This window comes from Heteronotia binoei, chromosome 12, assembly GCF_032191835.1.
Source record: "Heteronotia binoei isolate CCM8104 ecotype False Entrance Well chromosome 12, APGP_CSIRO_Hbin_v1, whole genome shotgun sequence".
Taxonomy (NCBI): domain Eukaryota; kingdom Metazoa; phylum Chordata; class Lepidosauria; order Squamata; family Gekkonidae; genus Heteronotia; species Heteronotia binoei.
This window is the reverse complement of record NC_083234.1, coordinates 19,370,755-19,395,577: the sequence shown is the minus strand read 5'-3', so window position 1 is coordinate 19,395,577 and position 24,823 is coordinate 19,370,755. Positions and strand designations below refer to the sequence as shown.

General features: G+C 47.1%; 1 protein-coding gene across 5 annotated transcripts in view; it reads right to left on the bottom strand.

The window, feature by feature from the left end:
• OPCML (opioid binding protein/cell adhesion molecule like) overlaps nucleotides 1-24,823 on the bottom strand; it is a 1,347,090-nt gene that overhangs the window by 127,550 nt on the left and 1,194,717 nt on the right. The window lies entirely within an intron of this gene.

Sequence of the window (24,823 nt, the reverse complement as noted above, 5' to 3'; positions counted from 1 at the left end):
ATGGACATCCTGCATGCATGGACTCCACAATTGTAAGTACTGTTACCAGCTTCCAGGTTAGGCCTGGTGTTCTCCCACAATTAAAGTTGATCTACAGCAATGATCCCCAACCTTTTTGGCCCCAGGGACCGGCTCCAGGGCCAGCCGGCCAATAGCGGCCCAGAGCAGGCAGGGTGGGGAACCCAATCCGGCCTCCCCCCCTCCCGTGGCGCCTTCTCCCTCCTGTTTTCCTCCCCCATTTTCCTCCTCCCTCCCTTGCCCCCCCACGCAGCCTCACCGCTTCCTCCTCCCCCCATTTTCCTCCTTTCTCCTTTCCAGTTTGCTGAGATGGAGTGGGGGGGGGGCAATTGCAGGAATGAATGGGGAGAAAAGGGAGAGAGGGAGAGGGGAAAAAACTAGACACTTTTAATTAGATCTTGGAGCTGAGTGGCTTGCAGTTAATATGCAAATTTTAACCATTCCGTTGTTAAGCAAAATGAGAGTTTTATTTAAATGTGGGGGAAATGGCTGGGCATCCGGAAAGGGTAATTGGAGCAGCAAATGCCTTTCCCTGATCCAGATGTGCGTGCACACAGGCACACACACACACAGACCCATACTTCTCCACAGGGCCAATTGCAGTTTAGGAATGGAGGGGAAATTAGAGTGTTTTGCAAAATCCTGCTCTTAACTAGCAGCTGAGAGGAAAGGAAAGGCTGAGAGACAGCAAGGATTAATATCCACCAAGAATCCAGCCCTTTTAATTCTACATTTTGCTGATTTCCAAGGTTAGTGTAAAAAGCAAAGTGCAACTCATTCTTTCCTTTTTCTTTTAGTAGGAAATCCAAACAGAAGAAAGCTTCTTTGCATTTTCTGTTCTCAAATTTTTGATGGCCCTGTGGAGCAAAGACTGATTATATTTTCTGCCTGGAAAGCAGCCCTGTTCTGTCTCTTCTTACCTCCCCCTTCCTGTAGAATCTTTGTAAGCTCCAAGTGTGATGGAGACATCACTGAGCCAAGTAATGCACTTTACTGTGCTCTGGCAAGACCTCACCTAGAGTACTGTGTTCAGTTTTGGGCACCACATTTTAAGGATATAGACAAGCTGGAACAGGTCCAGAGGAGGGCGACAAAGATGGTGAGGAGTCTGGAGACCAAGTCCTATGAGGAAAGGTTGAAGGAGCTGGGGATGTTTAGCCTGAAGATGGCTGAGAGGTGATATGATCACCATCTTCAAGTACTCGAATGGCTCTCATATAGAGGATGGTGTAGAATTGCTTTCTGTGGCACCAGAAGGTAGGACCAGAACCAATGGGTTGCAATTAAATCAAAAGAGTTTCCAGCTCAACATTAGGAAGAACGTCCTGACCATTACAGTGGTTCCTCAGTGGAACAGGCTTCCTCAGGATGTGCTCTCCTTCCTTGGAGGTTTTTAAACAGAGGCTAGATGGCCATCTGACAGCAATGAAGATCCTGTGAATTTAGGGGCGGTATTTGTGAGTTTCCTGCATTGTGCAGGGGGTTGGACTAGATGACCCTGAAGTACCTTCCAACTCTGATTCTATGATTCTAAGTGCTGCCCCCCTTGGGTTGCCAAACTCTTGGTGGGGCCTGGAGTTCTCCTAGAGTTAGAAATAGGGGTGCCAGTCCCCAGGTGGTTGCTGGAGATTTCTGCAGATTACAAGTGATCTCCAAGCAACAGAGACCTGAAGAAAATGGCCACTTTGGAAAGTAGACTCTATGGCATTATACCCACTAAAGCCCCTCTCCTTCCCAAACCCCACCCTCCTTAGACACCACTCCACAAACCTCCAGATGTTTCTCAACCCAGAGCTGGCAACCCTAATTAGAACTTATCTGAAGACTACAGGGATGTGTTCCCCAGGAGAAGATGGCAGATTCAGAGGGTGCACACTGCGCTGTATGCCATTATACCTTGCTGAGGCCCCTCCCCTCCCCTAAATCAGCTTTCTTCAAGCTCCACCCCCCAAATTGCCATGAATTTTCCAACCTGAAGCTGTCAACCTTAGCCTCGCCTCTGCAGTCAACCAGCCAATAAGACATCTGTTCTGTACCTCTTGCAGCGTAACATATACTTATTTAAAATGGTTTGAACACCTACCAGTTCCGCTCACATCCTATTTGTTCCAGAGAGATGTATTTTTCAGTGATTGGATTCAATTGTTTGTTGCTTTGTTCGTGGTTATTTAGCAGATAGTTCCACAGGAGTCCTTCCCAACCATGCAATAAAGCACAATCTGCTCTCCACGCATGTGTGTTCTCTATCTTCCCACTTCTTTGGTGAGTAACTGCTCTGCTCAGCAGGTAATTGTTTAAATGGGCAATCAAATCAGTCACAAATCATATACATCAGTCATAAATAAATGCTGTGTTTTAATGAAATCCTACTCTTAGATATTTATCTACGCCAAGATCCCTAACCTTTCTGAGCCTGTGAACGCATTTGGGATTCTGACACAGGATGGTGGGCACAACGATAAAATGGCAAACACAGAAAGTGGCACCAAACACACAGAAGAAGCCCAAGTGCAGGGGAGAATTCAAGCCAAACACACAGGTAATTAAAAAAATACACTGGGAAAGAGAGGTGAGATAATAAACACTGTGGTGTAGGGCTGCCAGGGCTATGGTGTAGGGCAACTCAGGAAATACTTGGGGACTTTGGAGGTGGTGCTTGGAGATTCTGGGGTGGAGCCTGGAGACTTTCCCATTCCCTAAAAATAAATAAATAAATAAAATACAACTGTTCAGTTCTCTTGAATACAGTTTTTCAGTTCCTCTTCCTCTTTTCTGCCTTCAAAGGGTTTCCTAAGTAGCTTCCACTAAACAAAAGTGAACATACACACGCTCACAAAGCAACCAAAATGAACAGTTTGCAATCCCGCACTTTTGTGATTTTGCAGGGGGGGGGGAGGAGAGGCAATTTACTCACAGGAGTTGCTGGATGAAGCAGTCTGCTGTATTTCAATCAACTTCTTCAGACTAGCAGGGGACGGAATACTGGTTAACTGGAGAAAATAGCTGCCTGGGAGGGTGGACTCCTATAGATTTGTGCACATTCATGCAAGCACACTAGTCTTGCATTCATCTTAATCCAGCTATTATCAAGTTTAATGCAAGTCTAGTATGCTTGCATGAATATGCACACATCTAATGGAGCACTGCACATCTTCCCAGGTGTAGTGTTTCCTTTCAAGTGCCAGCACTGCAGTGCTCACCCAAAGCTCCCTCACCCCTGGGAATATTGTAATTCACTTCAATAACAATGACATTCTGGTAGGCTCAATGGTGTACGTCAGGGTGCTCTGGACTAAAGGTAGTCCCCTGTGCGAGCACCAGTCATTTCTGACTCTGGGGTGACGTTGCATCACGACATTGTCACGGCAGACTCTTTATGGCGTGGTTTGTCATTGCCTTCCCCAGTCATCTACACTTTACCCCAGGCAAGCTGGGTCCTCATTTTACCACCCTCAGAAGGATGGAAGTCTGAGTCAACCTTGAGCCAGGTACCTGAACCCAGCTTCCACTGGGATCGAACTCAGGTTGTGATCAGACCTTGGACTGCAGCTGTGTTCCCTCTAAGCTGAGCTAGGGTGAGCTAGCTCACAGATTTTTAGCCTCCAGCTCAGGAAGGATTTTTTTTTTGCCTTAGCTCAGGAAGGATGACCCCAGAGCACGTTAATTTATGCAGTAGCTCACAACTTTAACGCCAGTAGCTCACAAAGTAGAATTTTTGCTCACAAGACTCTGCACCTTAGAGGGAACATTGCAGCTTGCAGTACTGCAGCTTACCACTGTGCCACAGGGCCCACATTCTGTCATACAGTGCTATTCATTGCACTGTATCTGTCATTCACAAATGGACTGACTTGCATGGACGAGACAAACCATTTGCAAATGGCCATTGTTTCAAAATATCCAAATAATAATAATAAATAAATAAATAAATAAATAAAATTTTATTTATATCCCGCCCTCCCCGCCTAGGCAGGCTCAGGGCAGCTAACAACATCCATACAAAAGTTATACAATACAATAATTATATAAAACTTTAAAATCTTAAAACTATACTGATTCACATTTAACATAGATTAACAATAACAATGTCCCTGGTGCTATTCTATCAGTTTGTGTGATGGCGAAGATCACTGAGGCAGATCACTTTGGCGGATCCATTAGTAAGCGATCCTTGATCAGCAGTCTGTGAAGGCCAACCTAAAAAGGATGGTCTTGCAGGCCCTGCGGAATTGGTCAAGGCTCCGCAGGGCCCGCACCTCTTCTGGGAGCTGGTTCCACAGGCATGGAGCTGCGATGGAGAGGGCCCGTGCGCGGGTGTTCTGCAATTTCGCCTCCTTTGGCCCAGGGATAGACAGCTTGTTCTTCCCCGCTGACCTCAGTGCTCTCTGGGGCTCGTATGGGGAGAGACGGTCCCTCAGGTAGGCAGGTCCTCGACCAAAGACATGTGGATGCAGTTCTAGTGAATGCGCAAGCCTTTCGTGCATGCTTAGCAGCATGCTCAGGGGCTGGGATGGTTCGTCTCATGTTTTGTACGCATTTTCTAATGCAAGAAACCGAACACGGCATTTGAGCTTCCTGAAACAGATGAGGAAGCACCAAGGTGGATTTGTTTATATAACTGTCATTCAGCCCAACAGAAACTAAGGAGCGGTCAGGGCAAACTCATAAGCATAATGATTCAGGGCAAACTCATAAGCAATGATTCAGGGCAAACTCATAAGCAACTCATATCTCAAATCAAATTCTCTCTGGGAGCTCAGGGCAAGAGTTGTGAGCTCAGGGTGAAAACCTGAACGCATGGACATGTGAAGCTGCCTCATACTGAACCAGACCGTTGGTTCATCAAAATCAGTACTGTCTACTCACACTGGCAGTGGCTCACCAGGGTCTCAGGCTGAGGTCTTTCACAATACCTCCTGCCTGACTCTTTTTTAACTGAAGATGCCAGGGATTGAACCTGGGACTTTCTGCATGCCAAACAGATACTCTGCCAGTGAGCCACAGGTCCTTCCCTAAATTAATAGACATGATCGTAGAGTTAAGAAGCTCTCTTGCTCTGTAATAGGGAATTTGCACCAGTACAACATCTTCAACATTCACACCAGTATCTTCAGCTTTGACTCATGAATACAAGAAGCTCCCTTGTACTGAATCAGACTACTGGTCCATCAAAGTCAGTAAAATCTACTCAGACTGGCTGTGGCTCTTATGATCTCAGGATGAAGTTTTGTTTTTGTTTTTGTTTACATTGCCCTGACCTGCTCCTTCCTGGAGATGGTGGGGATTGAACCCAGCACTTCCTGCATGCCAAGCAGATGGTCTGTCACTGAGCCATGGCCCCTCCCTTCCCTCCAAAACACAGCTTTATGTTATGCTCAGTCTACAACTCCATGCCCACCAGGAAAAACCAGCCTGTACCCCATAAATTTCCTCCAAGCCTTCTGTCTTTAAAGATTTATAACAGCAACCTAGGTTGGCGCAGTTTACCATGTGATGACTGGTATCACCCAATCAGAAGGAGCAATACATGAGTCTTCTGGAAATGCTACTATTACAGGGGTGGCCAACAGTAGCTCTCCAGATGTTTTTTGCCTACAACTCCCATGCTGGCTGGGGCTGATGGGAGTTGTAGGCAACAAAACATCTGGAGAGCTACCGTTGGCCACCCCTGGGTTACTATTATATGGTGAGCCAACCCCAATGTAAGTGCTGTAAGAAGTGATAACTCTAGAACTGTGCATGCTGCAAATCTATGAAGAAACTCTTCAGGCTCTTCATACTGGGTGCAGAATTTTATTTGTTTGTTTATTTATTTCATAGGATTTCATTCATTGAATTGGAAAATTTGCAGGGTACTGGCTGGTTTTTCTGGTGGGCAGGGAGTAGTAGACTGCATGCAGGGTCCAGGGCAGCTTACATCAGGATAAATCAATTATATAACATTTAAATACAGTTAATACTGAATCTAGTTTAAAACAATGCAGATGGTGCATAGGGGGAATATTGCCACTCCCTAACTTCTGAAGGTAAGTAAGGAGCAGGGAAACCTTGGACTGCCAAATTATGTATCATCAGGGCTTTTTTTTTGAGGAGCACACAGGTACACAGTTCTGGCTGACTGGGTGTCAGGGGTGTGTCCTAATATGCAAATAGGTTCCTGTTGGGCTTTTTCTACAAAGAAAGGTCCTGTGTATTGTCCCATCGCTGTCTTCAACCAAAGGCATGGTGGAACATCTCTGCCTTGCAGGTCGTGTGGAAAGGTAATAAATCCTGCAGAACATGGATGTCCCGTGGCAGAGAGTTCCACCAGGAAGAGGCCAGGGCTGAGAAGACCCCGGTCCTGGTTGAGGACAGACAGATCTCTCTCCAGGGATTACCAGGAGGTGTGTTTTTTTTTGGGGGGGGGGGGGGGGGTTGTACTTGATCATAGTGTTCTATTCATAATCTTTCAGCTTCCTAGGAATCACAAACTTCCAATTTTAACATTATGTTTCTAGAACTCAAATATCCTTAAACATGTGTGGGAAATATCTAGTAAATTTTCAGAAGCTAGAGTGGCTGCTCAATACAATTGCCAGCAACTGGTGGAAGAGGTGTTTATTTTGTATAATGTGCACAGGTTCTTCCTTCCTTTTTCTTTTCTCTCTAAGATTGACTGATGGTGGAAAAACCCTTTCAGAGATGGCGTCTCTGAGTAGTAGATAAAAAATGAACATGCATGGTACTTGCAAGTGTTGGCCCCCCCCCTTAACTAGCTTGTACCAAATAAGAGGCACCTTTCTCATAGGGACCGTCTACAAGGAGGTTTTTATCCTTTTGTTTCATAAAATAAACACTTTAATTTGCAAATCAGGGCTTGAAAAATCCAAGGTCTCATGTCAGAACCAGCAATACTGCACTGCTGTGCTCATTTGGTACCTAAAAACCCAATGGCATTCCCCAAAAGCCTGGCCCCAGCACCAGTGTTCCCTCTAAGCTGAGTTAGCATGAGCTAGCTCACAGATTTTTAGCCTCCTGCTCACACATTTTTGTCTTAGCTCAGGAAGGATGGCCCCAGAGCACAGTAATTTATGCAGCAGCTCACAACTTTAATGCAGCTCACAACTTTTAATGCCAGTAGTAGCTCACAAAGTAGAATTTTTGCTCACTAGACTCTGCAGCTTAGAGGGAACATTGCGCAGCACCTAGAGACTGGAAATCTCTTTTCAAACCAGCTTCCTTAGCCACCATGAGAATGGAGCTGCCAAGCTCATCAACGGCATGTCTTACACGACACACAAAAAAAAAATGTAGCGTATTTATATATAACCTTCCAAACCAAGCTGCCCAGACAAAAAGGTCGATTTCAGTGGTGCTAACTTGTCATCTGCCCGAGCTGTTCCTCTACCTGGTGATAAACACGCATGCATGGGCGCATACAAAGTACGCTCAATGAAGGAGGCGAGGGAGCTGTTGCTGGAGAACCGAGAGGACAAGGTGGAGGGGGGCGAGGCGGGAGAGAGGTGGGAGGAGGAGATGGATTAAGGCGATATCGGCTATTTCATTATCCTCCAAACGCTCCGCTTAAGAAGCAAAACAACCCAGAGATTCATTAAAAGAAACACTCAGCTGCCTGGGCCCTCCAGGAGTTCTGCTTCTCAACTAATAAGTCACCACAGAGCTGGGCTCCTGCCACATAAGAGCACAGGAGAACCCTTACCAATCACTCTTTATTTGACTAATGACAGCCCCGTGGCTAGCAAAGAGCAAATCGCAGGCACCAAGATGGGGCCTGGAGGCTCCCTACACCAGATTTGGCAGAAGGAAACAAATCTGTCCATCAGCTCTCTGCCGACCCACCTGCCTCCTCCCGCACACACCTGTGTGAGACAGTGAGGAATGCCTCCATCGGCAGAGGCCAAGAAACAAAAGGCAACTTTCAAGACTTCTCCCCTTAATGAGACTCTATTGGGATATTTGGTTAATAGAGCAGAGCTCTGCCCACTCGTAGAAGTGTGACACTGAGTGCAGTAAATAAAATATACCCAAGAAGCAGGGGTGGAATTCTAGCAGGAGCTCCTTTGCATATTAGGCCACACACCCCTGATGTAGCCAGTCCTCCAAGAGCTTACAAAAAAGAGCCTTATAAGCTCTTGGAGGATTGGTTACATCAGGGGTGTGTGGCCTAATATGCAAAGGAGCTCCTGCTAGAATTCCACCCCTGCCAAGAAGTATATTGCAAAAAAAAAGGTAAACATATTTATTCTAGGAGATCCCGTTTGCATTCAAAGGAAGAGAAAGATGCCTAATCTAAAGAGTACTTTCCCTTACCACAAATGCCCAGCTTGTCCAGCATCATGTGTGTACGAGTGTGAGGGCACTGTCTCTACAGGAGAGACCTGCAGAGACATGTGTCTCCATGAAAAGCCATGTGCAAACAGAGAGAGGACAAAGAGATGGAGACAAGGAACATAGGAGCATATGAACATATATGAACATATGAAGCTGCCTTATACTGAATCAGACCCTCGGTCCATCAAAGTCAGTATTGTCTACTCAGACTGGCAGCGGCTCTCCAGGGTCTCAAGCTGAGGTTTTTCATGCCTACTTGCCTGGATTCTTTTTAGTTCGAGATGCCGGGGATTGAACCTGGGACCTTCTGCTTACCAAGCAGATGCTCTACCACTGAGCCACCATCCCTCCCCACTTTCAGATTTTACCATGGAGTTCTGGCCAATTCCTTGAGAGAACAATTCCTAAGAAACAATTCAGTTAGAGGAAGTGACATCACATTGTCACCCAACAATGTCACCCATTCCCCCACCCCTCCCCGAGACTCTTGGGACTTGCGACCCTACATCCAACAAATAAGCCAAAAGAACTAGGGCCATTAAAAAAAAAACATGCAAAAATAGTTCCTTTTCTTCTAGGTTTCTTAGGCATGCTCTACCACTGAGCCACCGTCCCTCCCCAAGGAGGGACAGAGAGCTGCTCCCAGGTTCAGACAAAGAGGCATTCCATTTAAGGAGATAATGCCTATACACTCTTAGAGCGACGGAGCGCCCCCCCCCAATGCCCAGGCATGCAACTCCAACATCACTCCAACAGGCTCTTCGACAACCCCCCCGCGCCCACTCTGGGCAGCCTTGATCTCTGATTGGAGTGCCCTCTTTGGAAGTCTGCATTGTTCAATTAGCCCAGATGGGGATGCCGCTTCAATTGAAATCCTTTCCAAGGAATTCTCGTCCATCATTTCCCCATCCCTTTTGTGCTGCCCCCATGCCCCCCGCACTGGCAGCTCAGCAAGAGAGGAAAGCATCTAATGAGATTGGTGTCACTGCAGAGCAGCCCTCGAGAAGAGGAAGGCCGCTGTGTCGTCAAAGGCTTCCACCACTGGGGGGGGGGGAAATAGTACTTGAATGGTCAGTAACCCCAGGAAGATGGAGAAAGCACTTCTGGCCAGGGTGGAGGGAGCTCGGTCTAGAAAATAAAAGCTTTTGACAGCACGGAGTGTTGTGGTTCACACCTCCACAGCCCCACAGGCTGCGATTCAAGGCAATTGTGGCTGAGTTGTGCTGAAGGGATGTCCACTTAGCTTTGAATCAAAATGGGGGGTGGAGGGAGATGAAATCCATCAGGAACAGTCTCTTGAGACCACAGGAAGCCAAAGCAGTGCATGCTGGTTACAATTAAGGGACCCTGGCCTTCACTGAGAGCCAGTTTGGTGTAGTGATTAAGTGTGCGGACTCTTATCTGGGAGAACCAGCTTTGATTCCCCACTCCTCCACTTACAGGTGCTGAAAAGGCCTTGGGTTAGCCATAGCTCTTGTAGGAGTTGTCTTTGAAAGCGCAGCTGCTGTGAGAGCCCTCTCAGCCCCACCCACCTCATAGGGTGTCTGTTGTGGGGGGAGAAAATATAGGAGATTGTAAGTCGCTCTGAGTCTCTGATTCAGATAGAAGGGCGGGGTATAAATCTGCAATCTTCTTCTTCTGTGGGGTGGGGTTGGTTGCCAAGTTGGTTGCCAAGTGTGGAAGATACCTTTGAACCACAAGCAATCATAAGCAGAAAACTTGCAATCACATCTAATTCTATGTTCTCTTTACACTTCTATCCCTATTTAGTGATGAGAGTTCTCAACTTCCAGGTGGTAGATAGAGATCCTCCTGGGATTACTACTCATCTCCAGGTGACAGAGATTGCTTCACCTGGAGAAAATGGCCACTTTGGAAGTTGGACTCTATGGCATGACGCCCCCCTGAAGTCCTTCCCCTCCCCAAACCCTGCTCAGGCTGTACTTCCCAAATCTCTGGATATTTCTCAACCTGGAGCTGGCAACCCTATAAAGGGTAAATGCAAGGGTTTTTTTGAGCAGGAATGAACAGGAACACAGTTCCAGCTGCCTTGGAATCAGGGGGTGTGGCCTAACATGCAAATGTTCCTGCTGGTTTTTTTCTATGTAAAAAGGCCCTGGGTTAATCAGTTCTCGAACGATTTTGCACTCAGCTTACCCCTCTGTCACGTTCCTCTTCTCTGTGCAGCGTCCTTTGGATTTCCCACTATCTGCTCATAGTTTTCGCGCGGCAAACAGAAACCGCTAAAAACCAGTTTCCGTTTGCCCCGCCAAAACTGCGGTGTTTGCTGCAGCTCCAGAGCAGATAATGGGAAATCCGAAGGATGCTGCGCGGAGAAGAGGAATGTGACAGTGGGGTAAGCTGAGTGTGAAATCGGTTCTCGTCTTGGCACATCTTCTTTGAGGGATAAACACAACACAACAGCATTGGGAATGCACAGAAGCAGAAAAGCAAGTGTTGCTTAATCAGGTAATTGTATCAGATGATATGCCAAAAGCAAAATAGGAAAACGGAGTGCACCTTTTTTAAGGGCAAGGGTTTAAAAAAGGCACCGTTAGCACTGTAAGGAACAGCGAGAGGCAAAATCTTCTCTGCTCGGCTTGTGGGTGTACTGCTAATGGCAGCTTATTTTATACCATTTCTGTGAATTAGGCAAATCATGAGGAGGAGGGCGGGAAGACTTGCATCAATACTTCATTATTGTGACCCTTTCTTACATGCCCAGGAAAATGCTGATTGACACTTTGGCGTCAGTCAGCAATTTTTCGCCAGGCTAGTTTGGCCAGGGATCCTAGAGGTTTTCGCCATCTTCTAGGCATGCAGGGGTCACTGGGGATGTATGTGGGGAGGGGGGAAGGCATTTGTGGATTTCTTGCATTGTGCAGGGGGTTTGACTAGATGACCCCGGAGGTCCCTTCCAACTCTATGGTTCTATTGTATGATACACTAATGATACAGTTCTAAGTAGGCTTTCACCCTTCACTGAAGTCAATGATTAAAGGCCTGGAGCACCTTTCCTACGAGGAAAGACTAAAGGGAATGGAGGGGGCTGGCAGCAGCAGCCACGATGAGCGTGGTGGAAGGGAGGAGGCTGGTGGTGGCTAGCAGCGGCGGTGAGTTTCGAGGGATGGAGGGTGGGCGGAGGGTGGCGAAAGTGAAGGAAGGGGGCTGGAGGTGGCTAGCGGCGGTGGTGGCGAGCTTCGGGAGTGGGGGGCAAACGGAGTGCAGCAAAAGTGAAGGAAGGGGGCTGGTGGTGGCTGGCAGCAGCGGTGGCAAGCTTCGGGGGTGGGGGTGGGCGGAGCGTGGCAAAAGTGAAGGGAGGGGACTGGCTGTGGCTGGCAGCAGCAGTGGCAGTGGTGGTGACAGGGTGGAAGAGAGGCAAACTAGGCAGTTGTCTTGGGCAGCCGGAATGGGGGGGAGCCCAATTCGGTGCACCCACCTTCCTGACGTCCTAGGCAACCACCTAGTTTGCCTAGTGGGCGAGCCAGCCCTGGGTACAGATTATAACCATGTTTTTTTCAGCCACAGCTGCCATCACAGTGTTGCCTTTATTCTCTCCCACTCTTCTTATCCAGGGTACCTTTCAAATTACCCCTCTTCCCCTCTGCGCTTGGGCTTTCTCTGTGTGCGCAGCACTACCTCCTGCAGTAGCCATGTTGGGATTAGCTCTTATCTCCTGTGGCGGCCATTATGTGGTTGCGCCCAACACCCTGCATCAGAATTCCAGAGGTGCTCACAGGCTTAAAAATGTTGAGGATCCCTGCTCTATGCCCTGTTGTTGACCCTCCAAAGTAACTGCTTGGCCACTGTTTGAAACAGGATGATGGACTGGATGGGCCACTGGTCTGACCCAGCAGGGCTCTTCTTATGTTCTTATGTTTATGGGCTTGGCTGAAGAAAGATGTTGGGATCAATTGTCTGGCTGTCGTCTCTGTTAAAAAAAACAAAGCTGTCTCCTAAGACCAGTGGCCTGGCCATATTAGAGCTGCCCAGAGCTTGAATTCAGCGGGATCTCATAGGAGCGCAGCTCCTGAACCTGCAGCCAACGTTTGCGTGTGGTGGGGAGTTTTCTCTCTGCTGCACACAGATCCCAGGGCATATGCAAATGAGATATGCTACTGAGCTCCTGCACCTTTTTTCTACAAAATGACCCCTGGAGTTGCCAACTAGCACTTACTTCTGGCCAAACTAGGGTGCAACCTTAGACTTGCACAATTTAAATTGGAAACCATTGTCTTGCTCTATTTCGCCTCTGTTGACTCTCTCTTGCAGTAGGGTTCTCCCTCATTTCTTCACCCTGATGTCACGATATCCATTATTCTCTTTTGTTCATATGAAACCTAACTGACTGTCTCAGCATCATGAGTTGCTGTGTTCATGTCAAAAGAGATAATTGTTCCATTTCTACTTGGTACTTGTTGCTGCTGAACCTTCATGAGGGTATTACACTTTGAATTCATCTTGATTGTTTGCTTTTTAAATATATATATATATTATTATTTATGTAATATTTTATTAGGAGTTTCACAGATCAGACAAAAATAAACATAAACACAAACAGTGAATAATTATGATGCTGTTTCTCACCAAGTTAAAAAAAAATCAACAAGACACTGAAAAGCAAATCTTATTTCAGGAACTCTAACATAGGGGTGTCAAACATGCAGTTCAGGGGCCGAATCAGGCCCCTGGAGGTCTCCTATCAGGCCCCCGAGCAACTGGCTGGCATCTGCTTCTTTCTTCCTCTCTCTTGCTTCCTTCTGCATCTCAGCTTGCTTTGCAAGGCTTGCTCAGTTTGGTGTAGTGATTAAGTGTGCGGACTCTTATCTGAGAGAACCGGGTTTAATTCCCCACTGCTGGAATGGCCTTGAGTTAGTCATAGTTCTGGCAGAGGTTGTCCTTGAAAGGGCAACTGCTGTGAGAGCCCTCTCAGCCCCACCCACCTCACAGGGTGTCTGTTGTGGGGGGAGAAGATATAGGAGATTGTAAGCCGCTCTGAATCTCTGATTCAGGGAGAAGGGCGGGGTATAAATCTTCAGTTCTTCTTCAATTGCACAGGAGCTACAGAGCAAAACCTCTATTTTCTCCATGGGCTGAGGCTCCTCCCTTGGGGAGGAAGGGGGGGGGAGGAATAGCTTGCTTTGCCAGGCTCTCTCAGTTACACAACAGAGTTACTCAGCCAAGCCTCTCTTCCTTCTGTTGGCTGAGGCTCCTCCCCCTCCTGGTCCCCTGGGGAAGGAAGGAAAGAGGCAGAGTGTCCTTTGCCCAGTTCCCTGGATCCCGTGGGAGAAATACAAAGAAAGGATCTTTAAGAACAATGAGTGCTAACATTTTAAGCATCTTTTAAGTTTTTTTTAATATATATATATTAATGTTTGTCTGTGTTCTTTGTAAAATTTATATCTCCACTACAATCTTAAATAGGTACACAAATGGCCCAGACCAACATGGCTCGGCCCAACCCAACATGACCCAGCCCAACAAAGTCTCATTTATGTCAGATCTGGCCCTCATAACAAACAAGTTTGGCACCCCTGCTCTAACATCTCTGAAGCAATAGAAAAGAGCAAGAGTCACGCAGCACCTTAAAGACTAATACGGCTACTGGGCTTTTGCTCTTTTCTACTGCTTCAGACAAGCTAACACAGCCACCCGCCTGGATCTCTAAAGAAAGAGGCTATTAAACGTTCCACCGTGCCTGTTCTACCAGCTGGCTTTTTCACTCTTCTAATTCCCCTTTCTTCTACTGCCTTCTACAACATTAGTTTTGTCTCAGGATTCTCAGCTTATCCTATTGGGGATGGTCAAAATCAGTACCTTCTTCCTTTTTTCCCAGCAGAAAAACTGGTTGAATCGAACTGGAAGGACTGCGAGGAGATGCGTAAGACTCCAAAGAGCTTCGTCCCCCAGAGATCAGAGCACTCCAAAAGGCGCACAAATGGAATTAGATTTAATATTGTTAAACTGTGCAAAATCCCCCTCCCCAACCGAAATGCCAGGCATATGTGCATGCCAAAGCGAAAAGGGATGCACGCAGAGAGGCGAGACATATGGGTGCCCATCTGGCAAAAAGCACATGGCTAGACCTTCCCTACACTTTTGCGTTTGCAGTAAGGAGCAGCGATAGCAGCGGCAGCAAACATAAATTTCTTTGCAGGGGAAGGGGCGGGGGAAATGCGAGGAACAGCTTGCTTGTCCATACCAGTTTTCCCAAGCAAGAGATGAATAACCTTGTTTTCTCATCTCTGCCACCTCGCGTTTGCTCTCAGGGGACTTAATTAGCCCTAAACAGGTCTTTAGAGAAGAAACAGGGAATTGGGGAGCCTGAGAGAGAAGCAAAGCCAACGAGAGAGAAAGCAGCGGACCCAGCTGACACGACAGGTCACCGTCTTAGGTGTCTCTTGTTAGTCACTTGTTGCTGTTTCTTCTCAGCTCGGCCTAACACAGCTGGCTCGCCTCCTGTGCTAGTTGATTAGAGGGAACCAGAAGCAGACATGCTCGGAGACCGCGGACTCCTGAAAGAAAGCCCAGGAGTGTGGCAGGCAAGAGGAAGGGAGCTACGCTAGAGCACTGGCATGCGCAAGATGCTCTGGAATCGAGGGAGCAGCGGCGGTTTATGCAAGATTCAAGGGTGCCAGCAAAGAAAGGGGGATGCAAGAGCCAAGGGCATGGCAGAGGGGCAGAATGTTGGACCTGGACACAGGGAGACTCAAATCCAAATCTCCGCTGCACTAGAAAGTCTAGGGCCTAGCAGGGCTGGCCCTAGACTGTCTGGCACCTTGGCAAGGCTAACTTCTGGTGCCCTCCCCCCCATACTGATGCCACCAAGTCAGATGGGGGCGCCCAATTTGGTGCCCCAAGAAAGCCGGTGCCCTAGGCAATCACCTAGTTTGTCTAGTGGCAGGGCTGGCCCGCAACCCTAAGCAGAGTTATGTCTTTCAATGGATTTAGAAGGGTGTGACTATGCTTAGGACTTCACCCTAAGTACCTTTATGCCAGTAAGTACCCCTCAGCTTACACAGCCTCAAGGGGATGTTGCCAGGCAAAATGCATGTTGTTAACTGCAGCTGTAGGGTTTTTAAGGCAAGGGACATTCAGAGGTGGTTAGCTACTGCCCATCTTTGTGTAACAACTCTGGATTTCCATATTGACCTGGGTTGACCCGGGTTAGCTTCTTTGACCTGATGTAGGGTTGCCAGGTCTGACTTGAGAAATATATGGGGACTTTGGAGATGAAACCAGGAGCAAAGGTGTGACAAGCATGATTTGGTGCCTCTACCTCAAAAAACAGCCTCCCTCAGAGCCCCAGATACCCACAGATCAATTCTCAATTACACCCTAGGGGTATCGATCCCCATAGGGTATAATGGAGTGCCCAGCAACCATTTCCTCCCCCACCCCAGATTTCTGATAACCCTGAAGCAGGGGGAGGGCCTCCGAACCAGGGGATCTCCTGTCCCCACCTGGGGATTGGGAATCCTAATTCCTGATGAGTTCAAGCTAGTCTGGGCCATCCAGTTCAGGGGCAAAAATACATTTTTAGTTATTGTTGTCACATTGCATCTGACTTATGGTGACTCCACAGGGCTTGGTGTCAGGTGGTATGGCCTAATATGCAAATGAGTTCCTGATGGGCTTTTTCTGCCCCAAAGCCCTGTGTGAAACAATTGTGACATCAGGGTGTGGCCTAATATGCAAATGAGTTCCTGCATGAAGCAAATGAGTTCCTGATGGGCTTTTTCTGCCCAAAAGCCCTGTGTGAAACAATTGTGACATCAGGGGTGTGGCCTAATATGCAAATGAGTTCCTGCTGGGCTTCTTCTACCAAAAAGCCCTGCGTGAAACAATTGTGACATCAGGGGTGTGGTCTGATATGCAAATGAGTTCCTGCTGGGCTTTTTCTACCAAAAAAGCACTGGAGCCAACTAGCAGAACCCAGCACTCAAGTCAGGAGCAGAGCTTGGACTGAGGTACTGCAGCTTACCACTCTTTGCCACCAGGCTCCTAGTTCCCTCTGCATAGCAACCCTGGATTTCCTTGGTGGTCTCCCAGCCAATTACTAACCAAGACTGACCCTGCTTAGTTTCCTAGATCTGACAAGCTTGAGCTAACCCTGAATATTGAAATCAGGGCAAATATATTTATTTTGAGTGGAGTTTGAGAAGAAAAGATGGGTCCTCTCTCTCAGGCTCTTGCAACTTACATCCTAACAGTGAAGGAAACCACAATGGAAGATGTGGAAGGAAGAAGCAAAAATAGCAAGGGATGAAGATAAAGGTGTGCCGAGCCTTCCCTATTCATGCCATGGCTATTTTCAGCCTCATATCTTTAGAACATTGTCAATTTAGGTCACAAGTGTAGGGTTTTTTCTTTCTCTAAAGTTTTTAATCTGAATCTTTCTTTGGATCCTAGCATTACTGATCATCAGGCCTCATTTTGGGCAGGGGCTCACGGGAGTGAAGTTCTGGAACCTCTAAATGTTTTCATTCTCTTTCTTTCTCCCCCGCCTCTCCCCCCCCCAAAAAAAAACAACCAACCACCACCACCACCACCATGGCTTCTAGGCTCCGTTGTTCAACCCCCCTGTGAAAATTTTGCTGAACTCTAAGATTTGACAGACTTTCTAATATTTTTCCCTACAAAAAATGGGAAAATAACCAAAACATATAAAGCAGACAGATGGAAATCTTCCTCATGCCACTGAGGCCACATAGGAAAAAGTCATTTTAAAAAGTATGACAGGAGTAAGGTTTTATTACAACCATTATGATTAAAGATGCATTTTAAGGTAGATGCTGAGCTGATATAATTTACTACACCTTCCAGTGATGTCAGGGGTGTGTGACATATGCAAATGAGTTGAGCTAATGAGCTCCGGCATCTCCTTTTCTACAAACTGACTCCTGCTGAACATGGTTCTGAGCACAAGGCAGAGAGAGAGAGAGAGAGAGATGATTTCATAGTGTATGGATCTTGTCTGTGAGGTACAGCTTGTTATCGTGCAGGCTGCTTAGGCTATCATTTATCTCCTTCTCCAGCACAACCGTTGACGGGCTCTCTATTTCATATTGTCCTCAATTTTGTTTAGTTGTCAAACATTTTGCACAACAAAGCATCAGTTCTGCCCCCCCCCCTTCCGTTTTGTCAGACCTACATACCTGTGGCAATGCTCGGGACACTTCTCTGCAGCCGTAAATATGCAATTTTCACTTCTGAAAATGGAGACGGCACAGATATGCACTGCATCGCTGGGGGAATGTGACCCATCTGCAGTACCGAAGATCACGAGTGTAGAAGAAGTGATGATCAAGAGTACCACTGGAGAGTCCGTGATGACAACAACGGGGGCTACGGCAGTGATGAAGAAGCAGCAAGAACAGACAAGCTTGTCCTGACCTGGATAGCCCAGACAAGCTCGATCTTGTCAAATCCTGGAAGCTTAGTAGGGTTGACCATAGCCAGAATTTGGATGGGAGACCGCCTTGGAGTACCAGGAGTGGAAGGCAGAGGCAGGCTGTATTAAGCCACTTCTCTGAACATCCTCCATGCACCAGTAGGGGTTGCCAGAAGTCACTATGACTTCCAGGCATGCATGCAAGCATGCACGCACGCACACACACAAAATACCAAAAATACAAGAAAAAATGGACAAATTTCACCTGCACAAAGGGTGACTTAGTCTTTGTGGGACATTTCCTGGATTTAATCAGCGTGGTTCAGCTACCATGTCCAGGAGTCATTAGGCAGGTGCTGTGACCTCAGGGCAGCGTACCTTCTGGGGGACCAATAGCAGCAAAGCAAGCTACCATCTCTCATTTTGCTATCACCTCCCTCTGAGTCCTAGAGACAACTGCAACTGGCTCAGTCAGAAGCTGGTAACACACAACAGTGGTGACTGGGAGTGCTGACACCTGCTATGGGCAGTGGATAAGGAGAAGCCAAACAGGGGAGGCAGAAGAGCAGTCAGCGATGGTAGCAGATGCCCTGGAGCCAGAGGGTGCATGCCTACATTTGTATTTATTTATGGATACCCCACTTTTCTCCCCAATTGGGAATCAAAGTGGCTCAAGAACAACATTCTTCCCTCCTCCATTTCATAGAATCATAGAGTTGGAAGGGACCTCCAGGGTCATCTAGTCCAACCTCCTGCACAAGGCAGGAAACTCACAAATACCTCCCCCTAAATTCACAGGATCTTCATTGCTCACAAGGAAGCTTCATTTCCTCACAACAATCCTGAGAGCACGGTTGCCAGGTTCTACCTCAGTGCCGTTGGGGGGACCCTGGACATGGCACAGGGGCCTTCTTCCTCGAAGTGATGTCACTGTGTCGCTGACATTGCTCATGACACTCTAAGTTTTGAGTAAAAACTCTATGTTTGTTTGGGGTTTTTTGATACAAAACTGTAGAGTTTGCCAAAAACTCAGAACGTTGTTGTGTGATGTCGGCGACATGATGATGTCACTTCTGAGTGTGGCAACGTCCCTGTTTGGGGGTGGGGTTTCCCCTGCCAGTCCACTGGGGGATAGTGGACTGGAGCCCCCCAGACTGGGTGTCATGCAGCAGGGGACTAGGAAGACAACACTCCTCTGTCTGCAGCCTCTCCAGAGAGAACATCCCTGTCTGTAGCTTGGTCTATTTATGCTTTCCTCCCAGGTCCTACCCTTCTAGGCCAGTTTCCCTCCAAAACTGCTTCCGTACATTCAGAGGGACAGAAGGGATCCTGGGAGATGTAGGCCTGTAGGTACTCCTACACAGGCTTACCTAGAGCATGGATGCCACACTATGCCTAGGATCATGACACCGGGGGATTCCCAGGCCAGATCCAGGGTCTGGCAACCCTACCTGAGAGGTAGCGCAGGCTGAGAGTTTGGCATGGGCACAATGTTATCCAGTGAGCTTCCATGGTAGAAGTACAGAATGAAACCCAGTTCACCCAGTAGGGTTGCCAAGTCCCCACAGGTTGCTGGCGGGGGACTTTTCTTGCACACACACAGCGTGTGCGGTGTGATGGCATCACCCAGAAGTGACATATTGTGTGGGGACACTCTAGGAATTCAGGGGAAACTCCATGGTTCTACACAGGGGCACTCTAGCCATTTGGGGGGAAACTCTATGGCACCACAGAGTTTCCCCCAAAAATTGCTAGAGCATTTCTGTACAAAACCACGGAGTCCCCCCCCCCCAAAAAATCCTAGAGTGTCCCCATGCGACACATCATGTCTGGGTGACATCATTGCACTGCATGCTGCCACACATGGCAGGGCTCTTTGGGGGCTCCTGCTCCATGCCAGCAGGTGGGGGCCCCCAAAACCAGGGGAACTCCCACCCGCAGCAGGAGCTTGGGTCCTAGTCCACCACTCTGTGCACCACGCTTCACTGAGGGAGAAGGATGAGAGAGGAGGCATGGTAAGATGGAGGCAACCACTGATAGAAATTCGCTGAGAGTTCCTCCAACATCTGGAGCCAGCCCAAGCAACATTATCTGGAAATCCAAATGTAGAGAACAAAGGTAGCAGCTAGGCAGTCCATGGAAGGAAGCTGCCATTCAGTCCTGAGCAGATGACCCCTCCTTTCCTAGCAGACTCTCCAGGGCTGAAGAGTTTTCTCACTGCATCTGCTGTCTTTGAAAGCTGTGCTGCAAACACTAATTGCTTGAGATTTTTTTCTCCCTTTAGGAATGAATGGAAGGGGGGGGGGGATAATTGTCCCAACTCCTTTCCAGAATATCTTGAATTTGGGGAGTGACACGGCACAGAATAAATTGGAGAAAGTGTGATGTGGCAACTCAAAACGTCTCTTGATGAAGGCAAATGAATATGACATAGAAGAAAACAGGAAGAATTTGCTTCAACTGGGGTTATGACATTGTCCTAAGGCCCGGTTCACACATGCAAGTGAATGAGGTGACATGGAAATGATAATGCCTGGGGGGGGGGGGGGTGCTAGAAAATGCACTGCTTCAGACCTCTAGTGGCAGATAACACTTTGGAAAGGAAGGAGGAACATAGAAAGTGAGCCATTAAAGGAGAAAGGTTTGAGTCCCCTCTATATTGTCCCCCTTTTGATCTGGGTTCCCAGGTTAGAGTACTCATTCAGGCACCTGTTCTCAGATCCGGTCTGCAGAGACAAGCTGGCTCAAAATATCCACTGTTTACTTGCAAGGGGACAGTTCCAAAAACCAACAACTTTAGCTAACATACAAAACTGGAAACTGAAAAAAAAAAAAAAATCCACCCGATAGGACCACACTAAATCATACAGATACCAGTGGAGCAGAAGACGGCTCCATTACATAAATCAAGGCTTTTTTTTAGAAATACCCCAGCGAGAACTCATTTGCATATTAGGCCACACCCCTGACATCACCATTGTTTCACACAGGGCTTTTTTTATAGAAAAAGCCCAGCAGGAATTCACTGGCATATTAGGCTACACTCCCTGAAGCCAAGCCAGTTGGAACTGCATTATTGTGTTCCTGCTCAAAAAAAAGCCCAGACATGCATACGATAAATATACCACACCCTCTGCTTGCTTTAGGGCTGCCAAGCCCCACATTGGGCTGGCGGGAGGAACTTCCCCCTATGTCACTGGTGTAATGATGTCACCCAGAAGTGACGTCATCGCACCGGCGATGTTGCGCGTCAGCTGCTCTAGGCATTTCCGGGGAAACTCTATGGTACAATAGCCAATATTTACAGGGCCTACTGTAAACTTTTCAAGGATTGGCTACATCAGGGGTGTGTGGCCTAATATGCAAAGGAGTTCCTGCTACAAAAAAAATCCGTGGTTACAATCAACTCACAAAGTTCCATCTTATGGAATTTTCATGGCAACAGACGGTCAGAAGCGGTTTGCCCTTGCCTCCTTCTCTACAGAAGCTTTGGCAGTCTCCCACTAGGGTCGCCAGCTTCCTCCTGGCAATCAGTGGGCAATTGGGGGGGGGGGCTTACTGGGAGCAGAAGGGAGGCCCAGATGACCTTTCAGCAACACGCCTATATCACTTCCAACTTGACCCAGAAGTGATGTCATCCTGCAGCAACATCAGGTGACACTCTAGTATTTGAGCAAAAACTCTCTGCTAAATTTGAGTTTTTTGGCCAAATATCAGCATGTCACTCCCAACATGATGGCATCACTTCCGGGTCATGTTGGAAGTGGCATAGGCACATTGCTGCATGTCGGCTAGACCTCCATCTTTTTCAGGGTAAGGTCTCCCTTCTGGCCAGCTGATTGGCAGTGGAATGGTAGAGGACCCTCTTCCATCTAAGTGCTAACCAGAACTGATCCTGCTTAGCTTCCAAGCTCTGATAAGATCAGCCTCGCCTGGGCTACTAGGGTTGTTACGGTTCTTCTCCGCAATAGTTAATGGCACAGGTGCCCCCGCCTTCCTTTGTGTCTCCTCGCCAGAGCAAAAATCCTGCTCTGCTGTTCCCTGGCAGCTGCTAGCTGTGTGATTTGGAATTAGTTACTTCCCTCCGCAGAGCCTTGTTTCCCCATCTGCTAAATGCAGACAATAATATTTTCCCATCTCCCTGGAGAGATTGCAAACCTGAATTTGCTAATGTTTGTCAAGATGACTTGGGTTTATTAAGATTCAATAAAGTATCCTGCTTGAGTGTTTCTGCCGTCTCCAGTCCCAGCAGGGAACCATAAGCACAAATGCCAAAAATAAAAAGGGGGGGGGGGAGGAGAGAGAATGAAACCTGCCTCTAAGTTATCTGTGCTCTGCCTGCAGCCTCTCCTAAACAGCATCAATGTATGTAAAGATTTCTCGATCTCACAGAGGGAACTACATCAGGTATTTCTAGGAATTGCTGGAAACTCTATGGTAAAACCATAGAGTGCTAAAGCTACCTATCACTTCTGGGTTCTCCACCCAAATTACATCATGGCGCACACAACACTGGGTAAAAGATCTCGTTGGCACTCAGAGCGGTGGTGGGCAACATGGATTGCAAGTTAGATGTCTCTGTCCATAGCAGGAAGCCTGGCGACCCTAATAACAATATGGGTGATTTTCCTTGTCCCACTAGGTACTGTTTTGCAACATTTATATTCAAATGTTTTGCCACTACATTCATGGTGGCTTACAGTTCAAAATACCTGCCCATGATACAACGCACACAACACAAAATGAAAAGGGGACTGGGAGGCAAAACAAGTACATTCATGTACCAGTTCTAAGGCTCACAGTGGGAGTGGGTGTTTCTGTGAGGAAACAGCATGGAAAAAGGGGTTAAGATCCCCTCCTCAAGGTACCAAGATCCCACTCAAAAAATGCCTTCTTGCACAACTACTTATATAGTTATTCCCTTAGGAAATCCAGCTACAAGTCTCTCACATAATATGTAGTCTGAAAGTTCAGAGAGTCCAGGCACAGACCATGTTTCCTAAACCTCCCCCCTGTCAACTTATCACCCTGAAAAAAAGTTGTTATGCTGGTGTTACTCCCCCCAAAAAATTATTGCTGCTTCCCACTTTTTTGAGTGCCATTTGGCAGAACACTGTAAATAAATGCTAAGTAATAATCAACACATATTCTTGAAGGACAAAAGAGAAATAATAAAGATTCTTTGAAAAGTGCTTTACTCGTGCCATTTCAGAAAGGGCAGGCAAAGTCTGCAAATTCTAAAGTCTCGCTTGTAGAGGCATTCAAGACTCAATCACAAAAACAAACAAAAAAACAAAGAGTATTTTAGAACTTTTCCAATACCTACTGCAATGTGATCACCAAAGGTCATAAAAGTCACTTGGGATTTGTGCCTTTGATATGCATATTTAGTAAGGTTGCCATATGCCTGTGGGGGGTGGGAAATCTCAAACCTTCAGTGTGTATTGCCTTCCACCGCTCCAGAGACTGCTGGGGGGGAAAAAAAAACTGCTATTAGTGACAGTGTGACATCATTTCCTAGAAAACCTAGAAATGGCATTACCACAATTTAGGAATCACCAGAAACAATACTGTATAACACTATGGCTTTACCATAGAGCTTCCAGTGATTCCTAGAGAGGCATGATGGCACTTCAAGGTTTTTGCTGGAAATGATACCATGCTGTTGGTGATGGCTGCCCCCATGTCCCCAGCCTCTCACTGGTTGCCAACTTTAATCCTTCATATGCTGGTCCATCTATTTGCTTAAGAAACTAAGAAGGGTGTTGCTGGATCAGACCAAAGATTTCTCTGATCCTGCTTCCTGTTTGAAACAACGGCTAGACTGTTCAAGAACACCCTTAAGGACTTGCAATCATGGTTGAGATGAGGGATAGAGCCTAGCACAGGTCTTCCCTGGCCTTAGCTGGGAGGCAGGATTTCTGCATTCGGCCAGGTCCTCAGGGTTGCAGGCTTTTCAGTGTTCCACAATCACCACTGGATGAATCCATGGACAAAAACTCTTGGCTCTTCTCGATACCTGAAGGACACATAAACTCCAGACACCTCCTACAATTCTGTTCCTGCTTGTTCTTCCTGTTAGATTGCTTTCTCTAATTTCCCCCTCTTTTGCTTTTTAAGGAGATTTTGGTGATAGCATGAGAATACATTAAATTGTGAGTTTGAGATAGGAAGCGTTGCTGAATTGCAGATTGCCTAGAATAAAGACAGCCAGATCTGCTGCAAGATTATACATTCTGTTAAAAGTTTTGATTTTTTTTTACGGTTACCAAACTGTTATGGTTGGCTACAAGGTTTTTTTGGTAGAAAAAGTCCAGCAGGAACTCATTTGCATATTAGGCCACACCTCCTGACATCACCATTGTTTCTCATAGGACTTTTTGTAGAAAAAGCCCAGCAGAGACTCATTTGCATAGTAGGCCACACCCTCTAACTCAAGCCAGCCGGAACTGCGTTCCTGTGCACTCCTGCTCAAAACAAGCGCTCCTGTGCACTCTTGTTCAAAACAAGCCCAGTAATATATATATATATTACTGACAAAGACTGTAAGACTGCACATAAATATACACTTATGCTCCCAGAATAGCAACTGGTTACAAACACAATCAAGGGAAGAAGAAGAAGAAGAAGAAGAAGAAGAAGAAGAAGAAGAAGAAGAAGAAGAAGAAGAAGAAGAAGAAGAAGAAGAAGAAGAAGAAGAAGAAGAAGAAGAAGAAGAAGAAGAAGAAGACGACGACGACATTGGATTTATATCCCGCCCTCCACTCTGAATCTCAGAACGGCTCACAATCTCCTTTATCTTCCTCCCCCACAACAGACACCCTGTGAGGTGGGTGGGGCTGGAGAGGACTCTCACAGCAGCTGCCCTTTCAAGGACAACCTCTGCCAGAGCTATGGCTGACCCAAGGCCATGCCAGCAGGTGCAAGTGGAGGAGTGGGGAATCAAACGTGGTTCTCCCAGATAGGAGTCTGCACACTTAACCACTACACCAAACTGGCTCTCAAACTGGGAAGAGTCTGAGGGTAAAAAAAATCCATCCTATCACATCTGTAGGGCTGTTCCTGCATCTCTGTATGTGT